This window comes from Abramis brama (genome assembly GCF_963993115.1).
Source record: "Abramis brama genome assembly, chromosome: 25".
NCBI classification, from domain to species: domain Eukaryota; kingdom Metazoa; phylum Chordata; class Actinopteri; order Cypriniformes; family Leuciscidae; genus Abramis; species Abramis brama.
In genome coordinates, this window is record NC_139987.1 from 6,366,453 (window position 1) to 6,393,026 (window position 26,574).

Consider the following 26,574-nt stretch of genomic DNA (forward strand, 5'->3'; position numbering starts at 1 on the left):
GACGCTGTAGATCTATAAGCGGCAGCACTAATAGCAGGAAACGCTGGTCCATGCTCAATTTGCTAGATAATTGTTAGTTGTCCAATCTAGTAAGCTGCACTGTTGCAAAAGACCTCAGAGTGACATTGCGTGATCCTTGTCTGATAAATGGTTTGTCTGTTTTGGGGTCGAAGGGAGCAAGTGAAGAGCTGGGTACAAGTGTGCATTTGGTTGTGTGTGCATACTGGAGGAAGGGCACTATGGGACTGGAACTCCTGAGGGGGTGTGCAGTGGAAAAGTGCCCTGCGCTGTGTCAACAGGCAGTTTGTGTAGACGTGCGTGCGTATGTGGTTTTAAGGCAGCTGATGTGCCGACAGGAGCAGCGGAAATGGATCCAGCGATGAGCAGAAACCAGATCTAACGCACACACAGGGAAGGAATGGCCTTGTAAGGCATGTGAGAGTCAGAGAGAGAGAGAGAGAGAGAGAGAGACAGTGGGTCACCATTCCCTGAGACGGACACACACAGACACACACATTCAATGAAACAGCAGCATTTCTAAACAAATCATTATATGCAGCACACAGGCTATAAAATAATACATTTAGCATTATAAAGCTATAAAGGTGTTCAAACCAAAGATGATTAGTGTTGATAGGAAACCATGTGCTGTTGCTTTTGATTTATTGAATTTGGCAAGCATAGTAATTAAACGCTGACCTGGGAACAGTTCCTCTTATAATTTAATCTTACAAATCCGAATCTTTTATGGAAAGTATTGTCTCACATGAAAACTTAAATGGTCAGAATTGAAACACATGGACAGTGTTTTTTATGCTCTTGTGGTTTACTGTGCAGATCATGAATAATAAAAAATAATAATTTTTTTTTGCTTGCCTATTGTGCTTTCTCATTCAAAACTCGTTGCCTGGTGGTTAAAACATTTGCTGGTTTTATCCTGCCAATTTTGCGGTTCTCGGTACCAATTTTAGTACCAGAGCAAAACCTGTTCAATTAAGTATACGTAATTTTTTGTTGTTGTATCGTCTGTTGGTTATCATTGCAGTTTCCGATTCAGTCTATTTAAATGTGGTTGTCAATCTAGAAACTTTGCAGTGTACTTAGCTGCATAAAAAACTAAACTTGTGTTGAGATTGTGAATAGGTTATAAGCAGAAAGCAAGAGAAGAGCCTCCCTTTTATCACGTATCTATCAGCGTGTACTGAATATTACAACCAGTAATTATTTTTATTATTTTTTTACTGACTGGTACTGGTATGTCAACCCTAGTATGAAAACTATGAATAGTAAAATAGTAATGTACTGTAAATGCATTTTAATGCACAGTGATGAATGAGGCAAGGATGATGTCTGCCTCTGCAAGAGGATCACAAATACACACAAATTCCTCAGTGGATTTGGTCTAAACTTATTCGAGTATTTTAGGATACACATTTGTTTCTATCAGTAAGACAAACTAACTGCCTCTCTCGAAGCACCTGTGTTTCTACTAGTCTGATAAGATTTTGCAGATTATAAGATTTGTATGGTGTGACAAATATCTCTGTTTCAAAACCTAGGAGGCATGGGTTCGGGATGGGTTTTTGCGTTAAAAACATCTAGACAGAGCACATTGGGATCAAAAAGGCACTGATGTACATAAAATCTAATGTACGCAACTATTTTTTAACTTGAATAAATTAATTGCAATAGAGTTTTATGTTAGCAACAGCATGTTACAAAGCTACCTGAGACTCTTGTAGTTATAACACACATTTATACTTTTCAAGATTGAATAAAATCAATGAGTTTTTTGAAGCAGTGCATTGTGGGATTGCATTATCATTAAGGATGCATGCTACGTTGCCTTTTATTTTGATTATTTTTTGCTTTCTAGGTACAGTTTTGAACAGCGCTCTGGTCACTTGTGTTATTGCATGTAGCAATTAATTCCTATTTGACTTCCTAGTCATGGCTGAGATGGATATTCAATTAAAGACTGGAAGGCAGAGTGCTTCCCCATCTGATAGTGTATCTAATTTAATAAGGGAGGTTTCCAGCACAGTAGTATCACCATGATGATTTTTATGAGCGATATAGAGAGATAGAAAGAAAAAGAGAAGGGTAGATGAAGAGAAAGGAGGAGGGGGTGTAGGACACTTTGATTTGTTCTGCCTTGATGGTCATCACCCCTTTGCCTCCACGGAGAATTAACCAATTAGACAGTGCCTGGTGCGTATGCTGGCCACACACTATTAGATAGATGAAAGGAGCCCTCTGTTTAGCCTATAAATGAGTGAGCAGAATATTGATAAAGACAAGTGAGGGTTATTACGTTCACCCCGCCACGTTTGTTCCTTTGTGCCGTAATACAGTACTGAACAGTTCTTTTTAACCCACAATGGCGTGTGTGTGAGTTATGGTAGCGAGAATTAAGCTGCCAGACGTAATTGTAGGAAGCGATTCCCTCTGAATTGTACTTTTGTGACAGAACTGCACTTATCTGACACCGATCGTATTCACTGTTCTCAGAACGGTTGTAGCGGCTGTTGAAAGCCCCATAATGACTGTCGGTCTGTTCATTAAGGATAATTGGTAATGTTGCTTATTTCTGGGCGTGTGTGGGTGTGTTGAAGTCATAAGTGTATGGGTTATAAATAAAGATCAGGCTTTCAGTGATGTATTCTTGATATGAAACCCTATACAAAAATTCCATCATAAAACAAATGCATGTGTGTGTGTACTTTAGGGATGCAGAATTAATCTTATTAAATATGAATGCATTGGCGAATCAGATGCATTTAAATGAGTCTGTATTCCAGTCCTAGCTGGTTGTATTGAGTCCCTTTTTTTTATTTCTTACAGTGTTATTTTACTTTGTGGTCCAATTGTTTGGGTGGTGGCAATTTGCTCCAGTACTTAGTAAACATGACCAAAATGCACATTGTTCATTTCTGTTCCTCCTGCCAAATTTAGCCAACAACCCCTCACTTACACTCGCAAGATTATTAGTCTGTGTGAACTGTGAACGTGTTGATTCATAATTACAGATAGAGCCTTCATGGATTCAGAGTTTTCACAAAGCGAGTGGCATTTGGAAAACACATTTAAAAAAAAAAAATTCTTCTGTAATTATTTTTTTATTTATTTCACATGCCTAATGTAGTCCTGCAAACAATGTTCATTTTGAAGGTTTTGGAAACTAATATATTGAATGTACCCATGTAGGCTATTCTATATATTATGTGCAGAAAGGGTTAAAATCACATTATATTCTAACAATGTAACAACATTACAATCTAAAAACAAAAACAATGCTTTTATAGAAGATTAAAAATAAAAGCACAGAGCTTAGTGGTAATATTAAGCCGGGTGCACACTGTACGATTTATAATAGTCCTTTACGATTGTTTCTTGTGAGACTGTACGAACATGATCCCCACGTAAGCCTTGTCACACTAAGATCTCGGTTGTCATCAGACTGTACAGCATTCAAGACGCGTTAAAAATGGACGTACTCAAGAAACTCTTTTTTTTACTTCATCAGTCAGTGACACTGAGCTGCATTACACGTGGGATTGAACCGGTAGCTACAAAGAAATCTCTAACGTTCATTTTGGTCATGGCTTGTCTTGAAAAACGAAGAAAATTTGACAGTCGTCATAGAAGTCACACTGCAGGAGTGCGAGTCAAATCTTCGGACGCTGCCAGAATTTCGTCGGAGGTCAAATTTGATCATTAATCTTCTGTTGGTGAGCCTGTCAAACTAATTTTTGATTTTAGTTTAGGATTAGAGGAATCTTTTAGGATTTGCTAAATGTGTCCCAGACTGTGAAATCGTACAGTGTGAACCCGGCTTTGGCCTACAGTTGATTACCCCATTGCAAGAGACACTTTTCAGTTACTACTATCAAAAAAAATATACATACTTGTAACATTTAATGTCCAACAAATAATTTATCAATGTTTATTTGAGTAATAATTATTGTGCTCCGTCTGTTTGTCGTACCATGCGGTGGCTCTGGTTCAGTGAAGTCTGTGAAGTTTAGCGGTGAAGTGAAGACTTGTTTGCATGAGGCTAGTCCAATCCTTACAGTGAAATTAAGATATTTGCATGGCTTTCTAACACGTTATCCTCTGATGAAAACACCACATCTTAAAGACATTAAAAAGCACAAGTACCTGTTAGATCACCTGACGGGGTAAGCCACGTTAAACTATACGCGTTAACTATTTCTTAAAGGTGCATTGCGCAACATTTCATGTTAAAAATACCCGTTTTTCTAACCCATACATGCTTAAACAATTGCCTGATGGGCTGAATGAGCCCTTCTCTGATCACTGCGATTGCCTCTATAATCCTGTACAGTAAAATAAATAAGAGGGATTCGGGACGGAATTTGAGACTGGGCGTGACGTCATGCGTGTTCACGCTCACCTGGTAATGTCTGGCAGGTTTGTGTATTCGCCACCATTCTCCGTATCAGCGAAGACAACTCGAGCGACAAAACAAAACTTTAGTCAACTTTCGACAAAAGTAAAAGATGGATTCAAAGAGACCGGCTTGTAGTTCATTCCAAACCCCAACGCAAACTCCACGTAAGACAAAGAAAAGAAAACTTTTGTCTAGTGCCACAGGCGTCAGAATAAGACGAGAGTCAACATCGGGAAGGCTTTCAATAAATGGAGAGATCTCCGGTCTGCACACACTAGGAAGCGCCCGCGCCCTCAGATCACTTGGACGTGGCTGTGTACAAAAGGTAAAAACTATATAAATACTGTTCGTTGGAATCTTCGGTCTGCTCTAGGGCTCAAACGGGATCCTCAGTTGGATTTTTTCTTGATAAAACGGTAAGATATAGCCCAGTCTCTAATGTCTGATACGGCAAATCTATGACAACAAATGATGTAATAATCTATGAATATTACCTTGAGACATTTGAGTGTACTTTGTGTACTTTGAGTGTACTTTGTTGTACTTTTGAACTTTTACAAAGTAATAACAAAGTAATAACTTATATTGTTCATGAACGTGTTTCCATAATAATACAATCATAAGTGGATACAGTAAACACATAAAACAGTTCAACATGGAGATAGATGGAAACAAAAACCTAAGTTTTCTACTACCCCCGTTTTCCCCTCACACATAAGTGTGTAATTTACTCAAATGCCTTTCCTTTCACATATTTAAAATGACTTGCAGATTTATAACTTTATTACCTCTGAAGACATTATGACTAGGGCTGGGTATCGATTCAGATGTTACAATTCGATTCGATTTCGATTCGCAAGCTCTCAAATCGATTCGATTTCGATTCTTGATTCGATTTTCGATTTCGATTCTCGATTTGATTTTTCGATTTCGATTCTGAATTAGATTTCGATTCGACTCAATGAATATTTAATACAAATCCTATATTTATTAAAAAAAGAAAAAGAAAAGAAAAGAAAAGAACATAAGTTTTCAAGTGTTTAATTAATAAAAAGAAATTAAGAGCCACAAACCTGTATATTAAACTCTTTTTATTTTAGGTACACTTGGGTATTAAAACAGAACCCAACTCTATATTTCAAATGCATACAATGAATAGACAGGATTTTGATGCAAGATGAAAAATTGATGCTGAAAATCGGACAAGTCAGAACAGTCGCATGTCTTGATCAAACAGGTTAACAATCCTCACATAAACCCATATAAAAACATTGCATATAATTTTTATCTGTGCCCTTCCTGTCTAACAGCTAGGCCATATACATAAATTGAATAAAGTTATCAAACAGTCTGTGCTGCATTAATTATAAATTATATATAGACTAATCAAAGTTAAAAAAGTTCTTTAGTCAAGAGCAGTGAGTGTTTTTCTCTGTTCCCTTTGTTATTTGATTAACTTTAACGACAGAGATAATTAGTGGCTACTGTGTACTGTCCCTTTAAGACCAGCCGCTGTTGACAGAGACGCGGATCTCACACGCGCCTCATTCCCTCACGAGTCATAACTCTTCACGTTCATCATAAGACTGCTCTTATGTTATGAAAATACTCAACAAAAAGACATTTTGGCATTATTGTGTGTTTTATTGTTCGTTCAAGCGCGAAAGATAACTCTATTCTGGGCTGTCTTGTGCGCACGCACGATATCATCGCAAGTTTTTCTGTGTCACAGTCAGGACATTCACAGGCAGCGAGATCTATTTTGTCTTGTCGCGTATGAATGGTTTAAAAGCATTTGCATGAATAAGAGCGGGATCATGTAACACTAGCCAAAGGATGACAAAAAATTAACAGATGCTGCATTGCGTTAAAAGCCCAGATTTGTCTATTTCATACAAAATCGCAGCATTTTGCGTCATATAGCCTAATTGCGTATAGGCTTGACATCGCGATTGCGATATGATTAAACGTGCAGCACTAATTGAGGTTATTTTATGATTTAGATAAAACTAACATAAAATCTCACAGCATTAGCTATAAAATTGAGTTTGCAAGCCTATATGAACAGTGGGTAATAGATAAATAAAGATGGAAAAAAATCGATTCTTGGCGTTTGAGAATCGATTTTGAATCGACCACATTTTAAAAAACGATTAATCGAAAAATCGATTTTTTTGCCCAGCCCTAATTATGACTGTAAACAAAAGATTTGTGCGGCTGATGCTCCTTTGGTTATGAACAGCTCGTGCTCGTGCAAGCGTGCGTGTGGTCCATGAGAGTGCACACCTCTGGTTGCAGTTTCGCTTGTCGCCAGAGGGGGCATAGTTCTGCAAAAACTCAGAGACTTGCGCAATGCACCTTTAAGAGTTATTTTGCAAGTTTTAATATAAATCATGTCTCATGTTTAGGAAACATTGGATTTCCTTGCAGCAGCTCACTGTGTGTCCTCTGCTATTTTTCTGATGCGCTCGTAAACTGTGTATCGATAAATGGTATTGCCTCATCCTATGTTGTTTATAAAAATATATCAATGTATTGTACAAACTCGATATACGTTGCAGCCCTAGTTTTTGCTTCGGGAGAGTGACGAGAATTTGAACGTATTGCAGGTCAGATTCAAACCTGCATCACCCACATGAGCACCACAGTTTAATATATCTTGAGCATGTGTAACCTGTTTTATATTTATTTTTTCTTTTAGTTTTTTGGATAGAAAGTAGAGAATGATGAAACAATTTTTTGGAAGATGGGCTGAATGGTATCGGACCTGCGGATGTGAGACTTTCGAGAAAGCTCTAGCAAATAGTGAAGTCAATTTAGCTTTGTCATAAAGTGATTATTATGTAATTGCTTTCTTGAAGCAACAGCATTTAGATGTGTGCAAGAAAGATGAAGAGACAAAAGAGATTAGCACAAAATGAATAATCTTTAATGATGTCCAGAACCTCACGTAACATCTGTCCAGCATGAACTTTCCACCATGCTCATTAACACCAGCCAGTGTCCACCGAACACACTGTCACTGTCGCTCTTCATTACGATAATCATTTCTACCTTCCATTTCTCAGTTGGATTTTTGGATTATTATTATTTTTTGGCTCTTGAATATTGATTTCCCTAAAAAGAGCATTCTCCATGCTGAAGTTGTCTTTCTTACCCTTCATGGCTGTGGCCGCCTGCTAAGCTCTCAGGCGCAGTGAGTAATTGGAAATCTCCTTTGTGCCAAGGGACACCCTGTGCTGCATATCTTTCCTTCATTCCTTGGGTTTGACAAATCCCAGAGATTTCTCTCTGCTTCCTTGCACTCATACAGTTTGTCAGTGTACACATACCTCCTGGCCTTCAGCTAAGAGAGTTGAGGGATGTTTTCAGGACGAGGTGAACTAGGAAACTGGAGGACAGTGTGAGTGTCAAAAGCTGCCTGAGGGTCTTTGAGGGATGGTAATTGAAGTTACACTCACACCGACACAAATATGCAATGCCAAGGTGACCAGAAGTCGTTCATTTTTGATGCACTTGGATACTGAGTTTGATAGGATGATCTACATTTACTTGACTGCAAATGATGACAGCAAAAAAGCAATTGTCAATCATTTTCAACGACAGTTGACGATTTTTGCCAACATCAGTGACGGCAACAGTTGAGGATATATAAAGTTGCACGACTGTAAATAGTGCAGACAGTGATCCGCTGCAGGTTAGACACCGAGGTCATGTATGAAGGACAGAACAGAAGGTGTGTTTGACTTCATGCAGCGCTGCGCTGACCGATCGGAGAGAGCTGCCGCTTGCTGTCGGGGGCGGTATTGAAAACGAAGCCGTCAAGTTGGAGACTTTCTGCTTCCTGTAGAGACGCTCGCAAGGTGTTTGCGTACTTTATCACAGTACTTATACAATATTTATCAAATACACGGGCGTTTTAGACGTTTTCTTGAAGCAACAGAAACACTTTTCATGCTTAATACAGCACCATCTGTACAATAATAAAGTTCTACATAAGCCTATATATTTAAATACCAATAAAATGGATATATTTTTATGGAAAAAGGAAGCGTGATGTCCGCACACTGAACATAACAGCTCCAAACAACTTTTTTTATTGAAAGTGCAACATTTCGACCATCAGGTCTTCATCTGGCACAATTCTCTGATTCTGTATATTTCTTTGTCAGTGTTATTTTGATAAACATGACACAATATAACATTATGGTTAAATGAAAAGTTTTTACTGTTATAAAATCACTGTTTAAACACAAAACACATGTCACTGATGTCATCAGTGAATTCGGCCAATCGGGAAACGGCTGCGCTGTCATCAGAGCTTGTGCAGCCGCTCTCGAATCGCTCTCGCTGTACTTTGATGCCGTACGTCACAGTGACGAGACGTCAGCACTGTCTCGTCTTCTAGTCGATCGGTCTGCGCAGCGCCACATGAAGTCGAACACACCTAGTGACTCTGTAACCTCAGCGATTTACTCGCAGTCAGTGTTGAGCGTACCTTAGAGCGTTGAAAGGACTCAGCACCCTTAGTCCTGCTATTTGCTGAGCCCCATGTATTGATACAGCTGTGTCTCTTTCTCAGCCTCCTCAATGATACAGTTGCTACACTGTAAATCTTGGCTGAATTGGCAAGTCATGCCTTCCTCTCTCTCTGGAGACCAGAATGTCTCTTTCCCATAAGACTCTGGGGTGCTTCCTAACAACAGGGATCTAATGATGTATCACACTGTGTTGTCTGAGCTAGATTATATCTTTACAGAGAGAATCACTATTTACTGGAGGTTTTTTTGCACCAAATTTTTTGCAGTGCTTCTAGATTGTTCCTTAATTTTTTTCCCATTGTGTATGTTTGCACTCTCCTATATGCATAAGACGGTCTGACCCTGACTGACCCCACGGGAACACCCTTTAATCTGTGCGGTGGATGTGTTATATCCTGGCTGGATTACTTTTAAGTCTCTTCTGATTAGTATTCACTGATCAAGCTTAACGTGGGCAGCAGTAGCCGGGTTAGCTTTGCTAGCATGGTAAATCATCTGTGGCTTACTGTATGTAGAGCAGTAAACCTGGCTTCAGCCCTCAGTTTTTTTTCAGGTCGAACCCTGATTGCGTCACAGATAGCTTGTCAGCTGCTGCTAATTTTGACCTGCTCCCAGTCTCTTGTCTATTTACAGAGCAGAGCAGTCTTCAACTGTCACTCTCAGGAAATAAACAAACATGTTGGACGTGAACAGCAATGCCAATATAAACAGCAGCTCTGTTATTGCACCTATAATTGATTTAAGAGGGTAAATGCACATGTTAGCCTTTCTTTTGGGCCTTGGTTAGCAGGGGATTTAACAGAGACATCCTCCCCTGAACATTCAGATTAGTCATTGACCAATATGGACTTTTCAATGGTTGAATCTTAAATTAGTCCTCTGAATCTTGAATATGTGGTTACATGTTAGTGTACATACAGTATATTAAGTCTTTGGCTAAATTGGATTCAGTTGTAGATAAATGTTCAAATATTGGAGATTACTTTTCTTAATATGAATTTGCCATGTAAATTTAACTCTTTCAATTTGACTGGGTTGAATTGAGCCAATAAAATGAAATGTCAATGAACTGAAATCTTTGTTCACTACTAGTTAGCAAGAGCCATACTAACAAAAAAATAAATAAAAATTAAGATGGGGTTTGCATAATAATGGCTTATTGTTTAAAGCAACATACGGTATAGCCTTTTGTGCTTGGGTTGAGGATATAAGCTTCACTCTTCAGCACAATGGTAACCCCCAAATTAACAATATATCATAAACGGTTCTAAATCCCAACAGAACATTAAACACTAATGGCTGTTTTCACAGACAAGGCTTAAGATACTCCCAGACTATTATGCATGTTTGAGCTGTCTGAACTGAAAGCAACTTGCACTGACAAATCTTAAAATATGTTAGTGTCATTGTTTTGTCTCCATATGCACACCAGTAATGTGCTTTTTTCTAAGGCAGTTTTATAAAAGCTACTTGAATATCCTATTTGAACTAAGGTCTAATCCTTCCTGGCTTAATCTAAGCCCTGTCTGTGAAACCGGCCCTCAGATTCCCCCTTTTTTCATCCTTCTGAAAAACACACAAAATATCACTTAATCTCAACATTTACTCTCTCCATCCAGTCCTAAAGCATGCTGGGAACTAGAAATCCCCTGCCCAGGTTAATGCCAACAAAAATGATTCATGTAGTCTCATCACAAATGGTTTGAGAATTTCTATTTTGCATATATAAGTGGATTTCACACAATTTTAGTTGGGACAAAAAAAAATCAAGAATTGTTGAATTAGCTCATTTTAATTTAGCCAAGCTAGTTTCGGTTCAGGCTGTTTTCCTATACTTTATCTTTGTCTTCTGTTTTTAACTGACCTCTAATGATCATCTGACCTCCATGTACCAAGATAACTCGCATGTTGGTCATCAGAATGGACTGTGGCATAAGTATTTTCTTTTGGTAACACTTTTATTTTTTTAGGTGACATAGTTATACATTACTATAACAATAAAAGTAAATTATGCATAATTACAACTAACGCTAACCCAAACCCTAACTGTAACACTAAGTACATGTAGTTAATTAATATTACTTAGTACTTATTTGAGTATGTACAGTGTAACTACGTCACCTTAAAATAAAGTGTAACCTTACTTTTTTTGTACCCTAATTTCTGTAAATGGCCTTGATGGACTGGGTAGGATGCTTTGCATTTTGAGAACCGTAGAATATATATATAGTATCATAGTAGACTGTGCAAAGAAGATCCTGTTTTCCAAATTATGCCCCCTTCAACAGTAATATTCACTCGAACAAAGCCTTTAGGAATGACCGGTGTGTAATATGTTTTCATATACTCATATGGCTGTCCAGGTCTGAGAGCCTCGAGCTGGGATGGGCTGAGCTCTGGTTCTGCTGTGAAACGACTGGCTGCGTCTCTGCGGTACCTGGGGAATTCTCTGACCCACTTTGCCTTTCGGTTGGAGTTATTTTTTACATATTAGAAGAATAAAACAATGGCAGGCCTCACAATGTCTTTGCTTTTACTTTTTTCCCTCTTTCTTCTTCCTTTGTCACTGTCTATTTTGCACCAGATTTGATAAGGTGCTGGTGAAGGGGGAATGGAAGGAGTTCGTTTCCTTTAAAAAAAAAAAAAAAAACCTTAACTGTGAGGAAGATGGGAGTCAAATGCTACTTTAAAACGTTGCTATTCTGTCAGCCATCCTGCAACGTGACAATCATTGCTCCACGTGACGATCCAAGATTGCAGTGAAACTGATCAATTGCACTGACAATAAGCTCACGCAGATACGTAAGCTTGCACACACAGTCGCATGCGCACAAAAATTGTCTTTGTCAGCGGATGCTCTCTCAGCAATATTTGTAGAGGATAGTGCAGTCTCTGGAGATCCAAGTCTGAACTGATGCAAACCTCGATCGTTATTCCTCGCCTCCTCTTTCACAGAGAGGTCACAAGGGCTGCATTCGCCCTGGAAGGCCACTGTTCAGATTCGATATTTTGACACGCGTTCGATTTTTATATTTTTTCCTATAGCTGTTTACTTTTACTTAAGACATTACTGACTGTGTTAACTTGAGTACCCTGCCAAAATGTGCAGTGCTGGTGCCCTAATTCGACTGGTCAAAACTAGTCTGCGGCACAGAAATGAGAATTGTATGACCAGGTGCACGCGGCCTTTGAGGCCTCATGTACGGGCCTCGAGCATCTCAGCGGGCGGTTTAGGACACAGAGACCTCACTGATTATAAGCCTTTAATGTTAAGCTGATTAGAGGCTTTTGGTATCTCCGTGCTTTCTGCTGGTAATGCCAGTGTCAAGTACCAGAATCGCAGAAACCTGCAAGTGTTATCCGCTAGAGAGACAGTTGCTCTCACTTTCTCACCTTAGGCAAGCAAATTTCATAACGTAGTGATGCTACTCAACCCTCCACGCACAGACTGTAGCTCGAGTCGCCATTGGCTAGTAAAAGATTGATTTTACACTCCAGACTTTTTACATGAAACACAAGAACAATGCAAATGAAAACATTCTGCATGAATATAATATTAAATATAAATATTAAATAATTTCAAACACTGTTAAAGTAAACCGTTGAATAAAATGAAACACATAATCAAACTACAAGCAAAAGCACAAACACAATAGAACAAAGATGCAAATGAAGTAAACAGTGCATTTCAGGTTTTTCCGGTAGATCTAAGAGTATATTTACAGAAATTGAATAAAGTAATCAAGAAATGTAAAATAACATTGCATAGTCTTCACTGTAAATGAAATATACATGAATCCTTATTAAAGTTACAAAAGTTATTCAGTCGAGCATTGAGTGAATTTTTGTTTTTTGTTCAGTTTTTTTGCATTGAGTTAACATTAAAAACACAGGCGGTGGCAGCAGGTATATTAGGCTGCTGTCACTTTAAGACAATGCACGGATCATAATGATGCTGTACACGTTTTATTTCTCAACTGTAGAAAAAATGGATTTATACAAATAACGCTTCCATCAGCGTTTATCGCATAAGCCGTATATCGATCAAGATAAAATCCGATGAGACCGAGCGTATTTCATTTGAGTCGATATTCATGAAATTCAATCGAATTTTACTGTTTACATAAGGCATTTTTCATTCGATATCACTTAATTCGGATAAAAACGTGTGGATGGAAACATAGCTACTGTCAGATCAAGCAAAAAAAAAAAAGAGAAAAGAAATCGTCGTCTTGCGCTTCAGTGTTTAAATTGTCAAAGGCTTGAAAATGCTTGCAAATGATACACTTTCATGACGATGCAGCACTGGTCCGATCGGGTTCAGTCAACGAGCCCTGCATGTGCTCTCTCTTTCTCTCACGGTGAGTGTGTGTGTGTGTGAGAGAGAAAGCATCAGAGGGCACTCTCATCCAAGCGACGGTGCATAAAGCTCAATAGGCAATGAAACTGTATCTGCGCTAAACTTATTTTTTGCCTCTAACTCAATTACAGCCGACAGTAATCGTACAATTTACTAGCTATTGGTTAGTTAGACTTTTTTTTTAGTTGCCTCTCATGAAATTTGGTCGCATATGCGAGTGATTTACTCACGTTGTAGAGGGTTGCTACTAACTTAACTACTGTGTGACTTTAGCTCATCAATTTTCATAATAGTGTAGTTTTTCTATCAAATCTTCCCATCAAGTATGAACATAGCATTACTCCTACATTAGTGAGTTGGGAAGTCGATTCATTTTAGTGACAGTTCAGTTGAACCGTTTGTGCAGTTTAACAATAAAAAAATAAAAAATAAATCAGGAACTAAAGTCTTTTTGTTGTGAAATGTATATAGTTAAACTCTGTTGTCTGACAGGGTTTTAAAAATAAATTAAGGTGTTTATAATTATTACTTGTATTTTATGTAAAAAATCTATCTGTTCATGTTTAATACTGTCATCATAATTAAGATTTTGTACAGTTTTTCTGTGTTTTTGTGTCAAATATCTCATTTATTGTGAAAATAACAGCAGAATTGATTTGTCACAGAAACAATGAGGATCTCAAATGTGGTGATGATGCCATTAAACTTTAACAGATATATTTAAACAAACTGCTTTTTACAAAAGTGCAAACTGCCCATTTTTACAAATAAAAAAAGCAGTTAGCAACAATACAAGTTACTAACAAAACAGCTGATCAGATGATGATATTTATCAAGGTATTGCCCATTTAAATAGCCACAATATAGTAACTACGTTTTGTTAAGTAAGTTTTTCATCTGGATAGTTTTGACCAACTATTTTACATTTTAAAATGATAGCTTTCAAAGTTACAAGCGTTTGTACAGTGGTCCAGTGTGTCTCTTAAGTCCAGGACCCACGAAATAGATTTCACGGTTTCCATTACCACTATCTGTCACCCTCCGTACACCTCGAGATGAGCTCAGCTTCTCGTGGATCTTTTGATAGAATAAGGTGCCATTGACCGACACAACCTATGCTTATTAGCGAGTTTGCAGTTAAAAACAAGTGAGGTGACAACATAAACTGCACTGCGCGCTTGGCCTCCGATCGCAATGTCTCTTAACACCTAGGAGTGGGAGGGAGCCAGTCTCCATGGTAACTGCAGGAGTAAAGTGATTGGGCTTGGCCCAGATTGTGTAAAGAGTGATGAACAGAAGAGGGGCTTTTCTCCTCCCTTTCTCTTCTGTTTTGTTCCTAACTCTTGCATTCTTTGAGCAGTGGACATCTATTATAAATCTAATCACCAGGCGAATAACTCTTCAACATCACAGCTGTGTCTTTCATAGATTAACTGCTATAATCTGTATGGCAGAAACCCTGCCTAGTGGCTATTACATCACATTTTAATTTAGTAATTTGTCTTTATTTCAATAATCGAGTCAAAGCCCTCACATAATACCCATAATCTTTGCCCCTTTTATTTGCCTGACTTGGATGTGTGTGTTAAACCAATGTATGATTTCTTTGGCGCTCAATGCAGGACGAGAGAACATGCAAATGTAAATATTTTGGCTCTTGGGCAAATGAGACCCGGACGTTGAGTGTTGGCTTGTTTTATGGATGGTTGAAGCTGGAATGAGCTCTGTATTGAGCAAGGGGCCGTGTTTTTAAACTGTGGACAGAGAACTCTTTGTGAGGCGAAAGCTTGACCCGTTCAGACTGGGTGTCTGTCTATCGATTTCAGTTCCACTGTTCCTGTTCAGGCCTGACTTGAGTAGCTTGTTCGAACTCTCACACTAACGAGAAGTGGATGTGAAGTTAAGCTTTGTGTTGTCCTACAGATGAGGAAGTTCATTCAGCTACTGTCACTGAGCAGTTGGTTATTTGTTAACTAATAGTTTTAATGTTAACAATATGTAACCTTAGTGTAAAGTCTTACCTTTTCATTATTGTCAAGTCTATTTTCATATTTAAAATAAATAAATAGCCATTTTAATGTAATGTATAAAATGTTTGGTTGTTTTTCTAGGATAAAATATACCACTTAAATATACTGTGGTATTTAATTACTATGAAAATTATAAATGATTTTGATCACATTGGTCATCCCTCCTATTTTCCTAGTGAAAAATCATGAATGAATGCATGCCCGCCTTTACTAAAAGTCAAAGGCACTTACATCGTTTGGCAAGATAAGAGGTTCTATTTGAGACGCCTGAGCCGGATAATCTCTGGGCTGTTTTCATGTGAAAACTGTCTTCAGAGCAGCTACAGTTAAACACTTCGACCCTTTTGGCGCACTTCACCAAATTGCTAGCTTCAGGAACCAGCATTACTATACTTCTCGAACAGTGTTGTGGCTGAGTTAGGGTCAAAAGTCCTGATCTGTCTGCTAAAACATACTGTTGAGGATTATTTTCCTCTCGGGCAGGAAGAGATCTGGCTCTTCGCTACAATAGCTTTGTCTGCGGGAGTCTGGGCTAACAATCCTGCTTTGGCAGTTGGAGCACTGCCTTATTGCTCAAGCCGGGCTGGACGGCTCTTGTGCGAGATCTCTGCAGGACGCGTCTGGTCTCATGGAAGGCGTCTGGACCCTGGTGAGAAGCTGTATTTGTTGAATGGCAGAGGAGAATGTTTTCATCATTCGCGAGTTAGTGAGCTTTTCACAGCAGAGGCCAGCGGCACGACTCTGACCTTTCGTAGGCGACCCAGAATGAGTGTGCAGGTGCATGTGTGACTACGCCCATCTCAGTCCTTGCTTGAACGGCGGAGACTCTTTTATATTTAGCACAGGAAATGTGGTTTATAAAACATTATAAAAGGGGAGTTGTATTTTTTGGTTCAGGCTTTTTTTGTTGTTGTCCGCATTCAAGGTGGTGGTAGAGTCACAGCTAGCTGAAGTATATCAACCTTCACTAACTTGCTCATTTCTGTCATTGCAGGCCCGTTCACTAAGAATGATAACTATAACTAAAATTATTCTAAATGTGAAAGAATAGCAGAGTCAACACCACAACTATAATCAAAGTCAATCAGAATCCATCCTACTTTAAGATATTGAGCATTTAAAGCGGAAGATAAAAAACAATAGAACAATATCATCCACTGGTGCGGACGCTAATGTAGTTATTGTTATAGTTATCATTCTCGGTGTGAACAGGCCTTAAGTGACAGGAAAGAAAACTGACCATAGACGAGCAAAACTGAGAATGTTGTGATGCACTAGGCTTGCTGATATAGTCAGTGTTTCCGGTGTGACACGGTGTTCAGCCACACACCAGTTACATCACTTGCCCACGGCGGCATCGCCCCTCTCCCCCCCCCCCCCAACATCTTTTTGATTTTAGTAATGAATCATAGTAATAAAAATCATTTAGTTCACTTCAATTAAAAACTGAACTCGTCTGTTCATTTAAGCATGAGCCGAAATTGTGACGCACCATTATGAGAATGCAATCCGTTTGCATTACAAATGGTTGTCTGACACGTTAAGGAACACTAACACAAAAGTGAGCTTCCAAAGCCAGAAGCGATTTTGTCGATGCGTTGGCTTGGAGTATTTTTAGGCCTGTTTTCTATTTTTTTTTTTTTCATCTTTATTCTCACTCTTGATCCTTGTGCTGATCCCTCTCTGTGTGTTCAGATGCAGTCGTCAGCTCTCCGAGGAGAACATCTGGACGTCTAAGGCTGGCACTGTTAATTAGGGCTCTCTGCAGTCAGTCACTCTGTTCACACTGACGTGCTAAAGTCTTTATGGATTTTCACGGTCATTTGAATTAACACAGAAAGGGATCTGTTCAGTCAAATTCATAAACGCATTAAAATTCTGAAAAGGGAGAAATATATTGGCCAAAAATGAGCTTGTTTTCTTTGCAAGACTGTTGTAGTGTGTCCAAAATCTTTGTTGGCAGTCAGGTTTAGTCTTTGTTTTTGAATCCATATTTTGTGCTAATGCCTGCCTATATGTATACACACACACGTGTGCAAGCGTCCCAACCTATATACTATATCAAAAAGCCTTAACTTATACTATACTTAAAAAGCAAAAGGCCAGATTATTCGTTCTTCTCCCACAACACATCAGGAGAAGTGCTCTGCTAAAACATATATAGTGTGTCTGTACAGTATATACACATGTATACGAATACATACACACACACACTATATGTTTTAGCAGAGCACTTCTCCTGATGTGTTGTGGGAGAAGAACGAATAATCTGGCCTTTTGCTTTAACCAACTACAAGAGTTTAAGCAATAAGGACAATCAACTAAAAACTGCTTAGTGCTTACAGCCTTTTTGTAGGAAATCATTTAGATGTTAATTAATTTGCTGCTGAATTATTTTGTTGCGACATTTTGTGGCAAATCCTTTTAAATTCCTCTGTAAAGCATGTTAAATAATGCTAATGGAACAGCATTTCCTGGAAGCTAAAGGGCTCTGGTACTTCATAATAATGGCATCCCTGACCTTTACAGCTGCTGACAAGAGAAAATTAGGGTTTGGCCAGCAGATTCTCCCCGATGCTCTGTTAAGTGACTTGCAGTCAGACTGGTTTGTCGATTGGCGTTCAGATAGTAGAAACTCCATTCTTTGGCATGCTGAAAGTTTTTGTTGTTTTTACAAAGGTCTGCCACAACATGTTCAGGAGGGCGTTAGCCTTTTTCAGGAAGAACATTATCTGACAAGAAACAAGTTTGTCCTGAAAAAGCTGTCATGAGCAATAAACCAGCCAGGGGACTCTAGTATGCGTGCCTTGTAGTGAGTCGGGGCTTTATAGCTCAAAGGCAAAGATGCCGTTTATATGATATCTAGTGTCCTAGCTTAAGTAGGCGTCTGTAGATTACATCGGCCTTTATCAATTAAAATTTATAGCATGTATGCTTGACATGTATCCCATAGTAGAGCTATTCTCATCTGGAAAGCGACCTTTTCTCCAGTATTCAAAGTGGAGCGCTGTGTGGGAGACGTTGTCTGAGAGCGCTAATTGAATTTCACTTTCCATCATCACCACACGCTCCGCTTAACTGACGATCCTGCTTAGCTCATCGCACGTATGTGGAGTTCGACCGATTTAGACGCAGGAATAACACTCCTCATTGTGACAAATATATATACTCGTTTTGTGCAGACTGCCGGAGTTCTTGGGATTGCGTTCATGCCTTCAGAGCTTATTCATTATCAACTTTATTTGGAAACATTATAGGATTTCATAGTCTGTTCTGCTTGTGGCTCGGTGTCGTGTTCGAAACTTTTTAGGCACTGATTAAATTGCCTCAATACCATTGAGTATCAAGAAATGCCTTGTCGTTCGGTACCAAATTTTTATATCTAAGGGGTTAGCCTATTCTCGTCAACGTCAGTGAGCCGATAAGCATGCAGCATGATTGGCTGTGGCGATTGATCAAGGGAAAAACACTAGTTTTGACTATACATGTATGTGCAAAAATTGTGTCCTAGTTGTTTTTCTTTTTTAATATTTTGGTGTGTTTGTGTTTTTGAAGTTTTATTAGTTTGTAAACTTGACAGAAAGCTATTAAAATTAATTGTCATGGCCTCCGTGTTCATGAGGCAGCCATTATTCACTTCTGACTTCACATTTGTTTTGCTGGATAATTGAGTGTGCAGCACTTTGTATCATAGCGGCTCACATAAGAGTGTAATTATTGATGTTTGAATTAGAGCTCTGTGCATTGATCACACTTCTGCTAATGCCTCTATTTTAGTGCAGCTTGATCAATGTGGCACTAGGACTTCACATCAATAGTCTTACAGAACAACTGCAGTGTGCTTCCATATATCGTCACGATATTCAGTCATAAACACCATTGTGGTTTCATGGTATTTCATACGTCTCATTAGGTCTTCTGCAGATCATTGTAATATTGATGATGTCTGACTAAAAGCATTTTCAGCTGTAAAATGCACAAATGTTTCATCTGCACTTTTTTGCCCCTTTTTCTGTCTATTATGGTTCTTTCCTTCCTGTTTTTCATTTGCTTCCATTCCTCTTATCCACCCTTTGTTCCTGTTTTTGTTCCTTCTTTTTCTCTTTCCGTCCTTCCTCCAGTCCTTCTATCCTTTTTTCTCTTCTTTCCTTTTCTTCATACTTTCTTTGTCTTTTATTCTTCCTTCCTTCCATACCTCTTATTCATTTTCTTTCTTTCTTTCTTTCTTTCTTTCTTTCTTTCTTTCTTTCTTTCTTTCTTTCTTTCTTTCTTTCTTTCTTTCTTTCTTTCTTTCTTTCTTTCTTTCTGTTACTATGCTTCCTTGCTTCCTTTTTTCCCTTTCTCTTTTATGTATTTCCTACATTAATCATTCTTTCTTGCTGTTATTCTTTAATGTTTTATTGCACTGTTCATATTTTGTTATTCATCCATTCTTTGTATCTTTATTTGCCTCTTTTGCTTCCTTCCTTCGTGTTTAACTTCTTTGCTGTTTTCTTTCGTAACCTTGCGTCCTAATTTTTCTTGCTTTCCTTTGATTCCCCCTTTTTCATGGATAAAAAGACACCGTATGGCTCATGAACGCAGTTACTGGCGGATTAATTTTTCAACTGGGAAGATTAGAGATGACCCATTGTCACCCGTCTCCCGGCAAAAACAATTTCCAGTGCCTGCTTTATCATCAAACAATCAGGCGTGCCGCTCCGCCAGTCACTGCAGCGATACTGAAGCACAGAGAGACCTCGCACCACTACCAGTTTAGTCTTGGCAAGATGCCCATCGATGGAGGTGTAGCAGAAACACACGCTCGGTCAGTTTCAAGAGTGCTCAGACGCAGCGGTTGAGTGCCCACTAGAGACTGAATTATAATTTTGGAATGGGAGGAAAAGAGCTTGTGTTTAACAGTGATTGTTTTCATCCATTGTGCTTCCAAGACTAATAAATGGTAAATTTGTATGACCCACAACTGCTTTTATTTTCACTTTCCTCACTTGATCCTTGACTCGAGCATTGTCAGGGTTTCAGAACAGATCGCTGGCTGCTTTCAATCGGGCCAGGTGAAATTATTACATAATTGCCTTCTCTCAACTGTTTGACAACTGTGATAATTGTGCACTTAAAATTCCAGTCGCATGGTGCGGTTTAAGATAAGGGCTTGCAATGAGAAAAACTTGTCTATAGCCCTATTCACACGGGATAAGTATTACCTGGTGACCTCTAGTAATCTGTAATAATTGTGGAGATTGTCTGTGATCTTAATCCCGTGCGAATCGGCCATGTCTGTAATTTGTAAAGTAAAAATTCCCCCGCAAATGACCTACCATATTTCGCCGAACACCGAGGTCCTTTGATAATATTAGTCCCGTGCGAATCGGCGTCTCTGTGATTTGGCGGGGTCGTTTATAATTTTTTCAAGGTTTTTGTTTCCTGTGTGCTTTTTTTTAATCCATCTTTCGCCAAGAATGGAGGCTGCGTTGGAGTGTTTTGATAGTATTTTGGGTGCTGGGTCATATCGCTATACACCATACAACTATACAATTTGCATAAAGAGAAAGCTGAAAACCATCAGAAGAGCAAAAACAAAAAGAATGATTACATGGAGATGGATGACATGTATAGCAGCATGTGGTAAGGAACATTCTTCTGTTTATGTTATATCATACAGCTAGACCTATAATAACGACAAGACATTTCCAAGCAATAGCCTATTGACATCATATCCAGGAGATATGTCAGTAATTTCCAGTAAAATCACAGGCTTCGTTTATCCCGTGCGAATGCGCCACACGAGGGTAATTTCTAAATCTCACAAGGTCCCCAGATAATACTAATCCAGTGCGAATAGGGCTTATGTCTGTAATATTTAGAAAATTACTTTTCTAGATATATTTAAAATTGTGACCTTCTGGAAAAACATGCTTTTTATTTATATTAAATTAAAAGACATTTTATGTATTAGGCTATGTACTCGCATAGACAATGACATGAACAAAATAGACAGTTAAAAAGATAACCGTTTAAGCATAATATTGGAAGAAACTGTCATTGCAATATGTTTTTCTGCAGTAGCCTATATTTTGCTGTGTGAAAAATAGAGGTTTTCAGCAGATGACTTAATAGCTCTATTTGGAAACAATTATTCATTCTAGAGTGATTGGAAAATGACTTTTTACTCTGAAGATTTTTAAGTGCTTTTTAGGACTGAATGAGTTGTGGGAAAAACTTGAAAGATGTGGGTGATGTAGTTTACTCATTACAACAACCAACTCTTCAGTAACCTAAGTGAATAGTGTGTGTGTGCATTTTATAGAGAGAGAGAGAATATAGTATGTCTGTAAAATATGCATTATTCACTTTACAAACCACAGTAGTGTTTTGTTCCTTGTTCCTACTGATCATGACAGCTCTAGCTTCAATGTGTTAATTATAGACATTCATGAAAGATGAAAAAATGCAAGGCAGCTGCTTTGCGAGATTTGATGACTTTAGAGAATACTAATAAAAGCAGTAAAGTGCTGCATTCACTTTGCAAGTTCTGTTTTATAATAACGCCAGCGGCCGTACTGTATGTTGTGTTTTCTTTCCGGCTTCACATGATTGAATTAAAACATCATTGCTTGTTGAGGTGTGTTACTTCCAACTCCAAATGCGGATCATGGGGCAACGGTCTATTTCTTATTGGTCAAATGGTGGGATGTTCAGTGGAAATGGATTGCCAACAGTGGATGGTGATTTGATGATCATAGCAGCAGTTATTAGGGGTGGGAATAGGCACCTCACGATTCAATTTGATAACGATTCAGAGGGCTGCGATGCTCAAACGATTATCGATGCATCTTTTTTTTTTTATGTGTGTGTGTGACTACTTGGTACTTTTAAAGCAAAGTATTTCTTCTTAATAAAGAAATAATAGACTTCTATCCAACATCCTCCTGTTATGTGCAATGAACAATATAATCCTTCAGACAACAAAACAAAAAACATTTTGCTTTAGCAAAATCACAAACAGCTTTCATAAAAAATAAAAAAAAATACAGAATGACGTACGAGCAGCTCTCATACAAAAATAATTCTTGTGGACTTGCGCATATTCTGAATAATTAGTAACATACAAAGCTGCTCTTATACACAACTAAATAATAAAGAGTCTAAGACTTGTGACTTGAAATTGTTGCTGTATACCACAATCAAAAACAGCTTATACAAAAAAAGTAAATGAACATCTGCAGAGAGCACTGTCAAAATGTAACTTCATTTAACTTGGAGGGCAGTTCAGTAAACATACGGATAACAGATCAGTTTACAGCATATTGATGTGAAAACTAAACAATACAGAAAGCAGCTCTCATACAAAAATACAAAATAGTCCACAATGAAATTATGCCAATTTTTCATATGTTAGCTTTTAACAAAGAGGGTGCCGTTTGGATTTCGCGCTCAGCCATCATGCGTCTGTTATGCGCACGCTACAGACTGTCCGGGAACTGCTCTTCAGGGTTGTTAGAAAGAAAAAAACATTTAAAAAAATAGTTTTTTGACATTTGTGTATTGATTCAGAATCGTCCGCATCACGATGCTTCTAAGAATCGATTTTCCCACCGCTAGCAGTTTTTGTTTACAGAGCTGGGAGGTTGTGCCATTTCCACTGCGCACCGGCTCGCCCCCCGCCCCCCGCAGCGATGGCGTTCAGGGATCATATGCTAGACTAGTGCAGAGCTGCTGTGTGATGCCGAACTGCTCCTGTTATCTGTATTACTCACTCTCTGCCATCTGGATCTGGCGTGGTGCGGCGGACAACGACCACAGGCTCTGTGCGATTAAAGCCAGCGCTATGTTGTTGTTCTCCTGCCGGAGCCCATTGAGGGAATGATAGATGTAGAACAGGGCCGGATCAGCAGTGATTCAGAGAGTGCTGAGGTGATGCTTAAAAGCAGCCCACATTGTGCATTCAAACACACTGATCTCACACCACAAGTCGAGAGCCACCGCTGGATTTGTTAGAAAATGGCTTGTGGCGTGGCCTATGGCTTCGCTAATGCAGCGAAGGAAACATCTATTAGTGTTCAATAAATAAATACATAAATACAGCCTTTACCGTTCAAAGGTTTGGGGTTGATACGATTTAAAAAATCTTAAGTCTCTTCTGCTCACAAAGGTTACATTTAATTTGATCAAAAATAAATTAAAAACAGTAATATTGTTAAATATTATTACAATTTAATATATCTGTTTTCTACTTTAATACATTTTAAACTGTAATTTATTCCTATGATCAGCATCATTACTGCAGAAATCATTCTAATATGATGATTTGATGCTCAAGAAACATTTATTAATATTATTATTATCAACGTTAAAAACGGTTGTGCTGCTTCATATTTTTGTGGAAACTGTGATGCATTTTTTTTCTCAGAATTCTTTGAATAGAAAGTAAAAAAACAGCATTTATTTGAAGGTTTTTTTTTGTGATACATTTTTGAATTTTTTTTTAATATTATTATGTGTGTGTGTTCTGCATTTTTATTAATATATTATGTATTTGTTTTGCTTGAAAGGTAAAACCAACTTTCTACTAATTGTGACCTAAACATTTCAAATGAGTTGTTATATTACAGAAATACCTCTTATCTGTTTGCTTTATTTGACGTGGGGTTTATTATTATAGGGTTATTATATTTGAAACTAAAACTGAAACAGTAAAACATTTTTGTTACTTGAAATAAAATGAACTAAAATGAACAAAAACATTAACTGAAATAAAATAAAATATATATAAAAAAAGTAACTTATTTTTTCAGCTATTGCCAAGGTGAAATTTCTCATTTTCATTTAGTTTAACTTGATGTACTAAAAAACTAAAACTGAAATAAAAATATATAAAAACTGCAGTATAGACAAAATCGCAACTGAAATGAAAACTGAAAAAATAAACATACAATCTAATTCAAAATAAACTATAATAGTATCTCAATGATACTAAAATAGCATTGGGAATTAACCAACCATTTTCCACCTTCTCTCCGAACAGTTTTTGTTACTGCACCTTTATGTAAATGACCTCTATTATGATAAACGAGCTGCGAGGACGGTGGAGAAACAGTTATGTTCTGATCGTTGTTGACAATGTTTTATATCATAATAGCAATACAAATCCTCTTAGCATGATATGGCCCCATTAAAGCTTGTTAACGTGACAGTGAAGTACAGTGGCAGTCATTGAATGCAGCACTTTTGTGTTTCTCCAGCCCAGTTGTCATTGTTTTATAATGATCCTCTCTTTCGACAGGTCCAGAAACGACAGCGTCTGTCCTCCGTGAGCAGGTGCTGGAGAGGGCCAGGAAGAGAGCGCTGACGGTACGTGACCTCTCTCTCGACCTCTCAAACACGGCCGTCCTGAGCGGGTCAGGCTGGGGTTAGGCACATAAATCAGAAGTTCTCGAGACCACCGGACCATTCTTGGATCTGTTTGCTGGAGTTTATTTTGAGTATGTGCTTTATGGGTGTGGAGCGCTTCCCCTCACTGCTTATTTTGGGAATAATTAGTACAGGGTGGTCTGGATGCGGTTCAAGTGTTGAAGTCTTAGTTTGTTAGAATGTTTTCCCCCTCACCGCCTCTGGTTTTTGTCGATGAAACAGAATTGTGTTGTTCAGATATGCCGTGTTTTAAACCCTTCACAATCAATGGGATGTTTCCCATTGGACATTAAGGATTGTAGGTTGACAGGCTTGTTTTTTTTTTATGCACAACTTTGTATCATGAAGATGTTTAGTTGAACGTAACCTGTTTACTCCTGAGAGTCTCTCTGAACCTTCGCCTATCCTGTTTTTATCCTGACGTTTATTGTAAGGACAAATACAGAAGAAACATCAAAAGATCTTTTATGTTTCACAGAAAAAGAAAGTCTTAAAGTTTTGGAACAACATGAGTAAAATGATGATACAGTCTTCATTATTGCATGAATTGAGTGTCGGTGTGCTGGTCAGACGACAGATATCTTGAAGGTACGGCTGCATGATTAATCATAATATAACCGCAATTGCGAATTGACTCAGTGTGATTATCAAATCGCAAAGGCTGATTTAGTTGATTAAATAGATGCGCTGCATGTTTCAGAGTAAAGCTGTGTTCAGATCTACACTGTGTTCATTTACACAGGAGCAGCTTATTATACACCTGTGTTTTCAGTGTCTCAGAGTGGCTCGGTTCACAGTAAATGCTGCTTCACACAATCTCTCTAATCTGAAGAGTTGGGGTCACTTTAACGTACATATGTGAACGCAACATGCGCCATCTTTCCGTCTTCCATACTTTGATTAAGAAGCGCCTATCAATAGGGGGATGGCATGAGATCTCGCGAGACTAAAATGTGACGAGTGAAATATAATATAATCTTTATATTATATTATATTATATTATATTATATTATATTATATTATATTATATTATATTATATTATATAATATTATATAATATAATATTATATTATATTATATTATATTATATTATATTATATTATATTATATTATATTATTATTTTTGTTGTCATATTGTGAAGATCTACAAACAAGCACAGCAAACCTGTTTTTTAAATCTCGTTGGGATCACTTTAACGTACAACGTACATGGACGTAACATGCGCCATCTTTCCGTCTTTCCATATTTGGATTTAAGAATCGTTTATCAATAAAAGAGCAGCTTTAGGGGCTCCCTGTGGATTTCCGCCAAAAAAGTTTGATTGTTTAACATTTGAAAATTAAGAAAAATGACTTTTTAGTGAATACAGTTATAAATATTAGTAATGTAATTTTACAGTTGTAAGGTAAAATAAAAGTATTATTATTTTTCTTAAATGTAATTTATTTTACAGTGAAATATTACAATATTAAAAAGTATATAGCACTGCATTATATTAGATTTATTTAATATTATTCTTCATAATATAGCCTAATATAATCTAATATATTTATATTATATTAATATTATTGTTATTATATATTGTGAATGTGAAGCCCTACAAACAAGCACAGCAAACCTGGTTTTTAAATTGCCTTTGCATTTCTTATTAGAGAAAATGGCAATTTTTTTTTCCCATCTCCAAATCTTGCAGCCCTAGCGGATGGTTTAATTTCCAGAACAATTGCAGAACAATTTCAGATTGTTCCTTTCTGATGGGTTATGGATGTGGAGTCCTCAACACCACTCATGATGTACAACTGAAACCTCTACTACTG

At 37.9% G+C, this 26,574-nt stretch overlaps 1 protein-coding gene across 6 annotated transcripts in view; it reads left to right on the plus strand.

Moving 5' to 3' along the window:
* The window catches only part of strbp (spermatid perinuclear RNA binding protein), a 96,874-nt gene that overhangs the window by 8,079 nt on the left and 62,221 nt on the right, over window positions 1-26,574 (plus strand). For all 6 annotated transcript variants that reach the window (XM_084104128.1, XM_084104131.1, XM_084104129.1 and 3 more), the window contains exon 2: window positions 24,629-24,696. The gene's annotated coding sequence lies outside the window, so the exon portion shown is untranslated. The remainder of the gene's footprint in view (window positions 1-24,628; window positions 24,697-26,574) is intronic.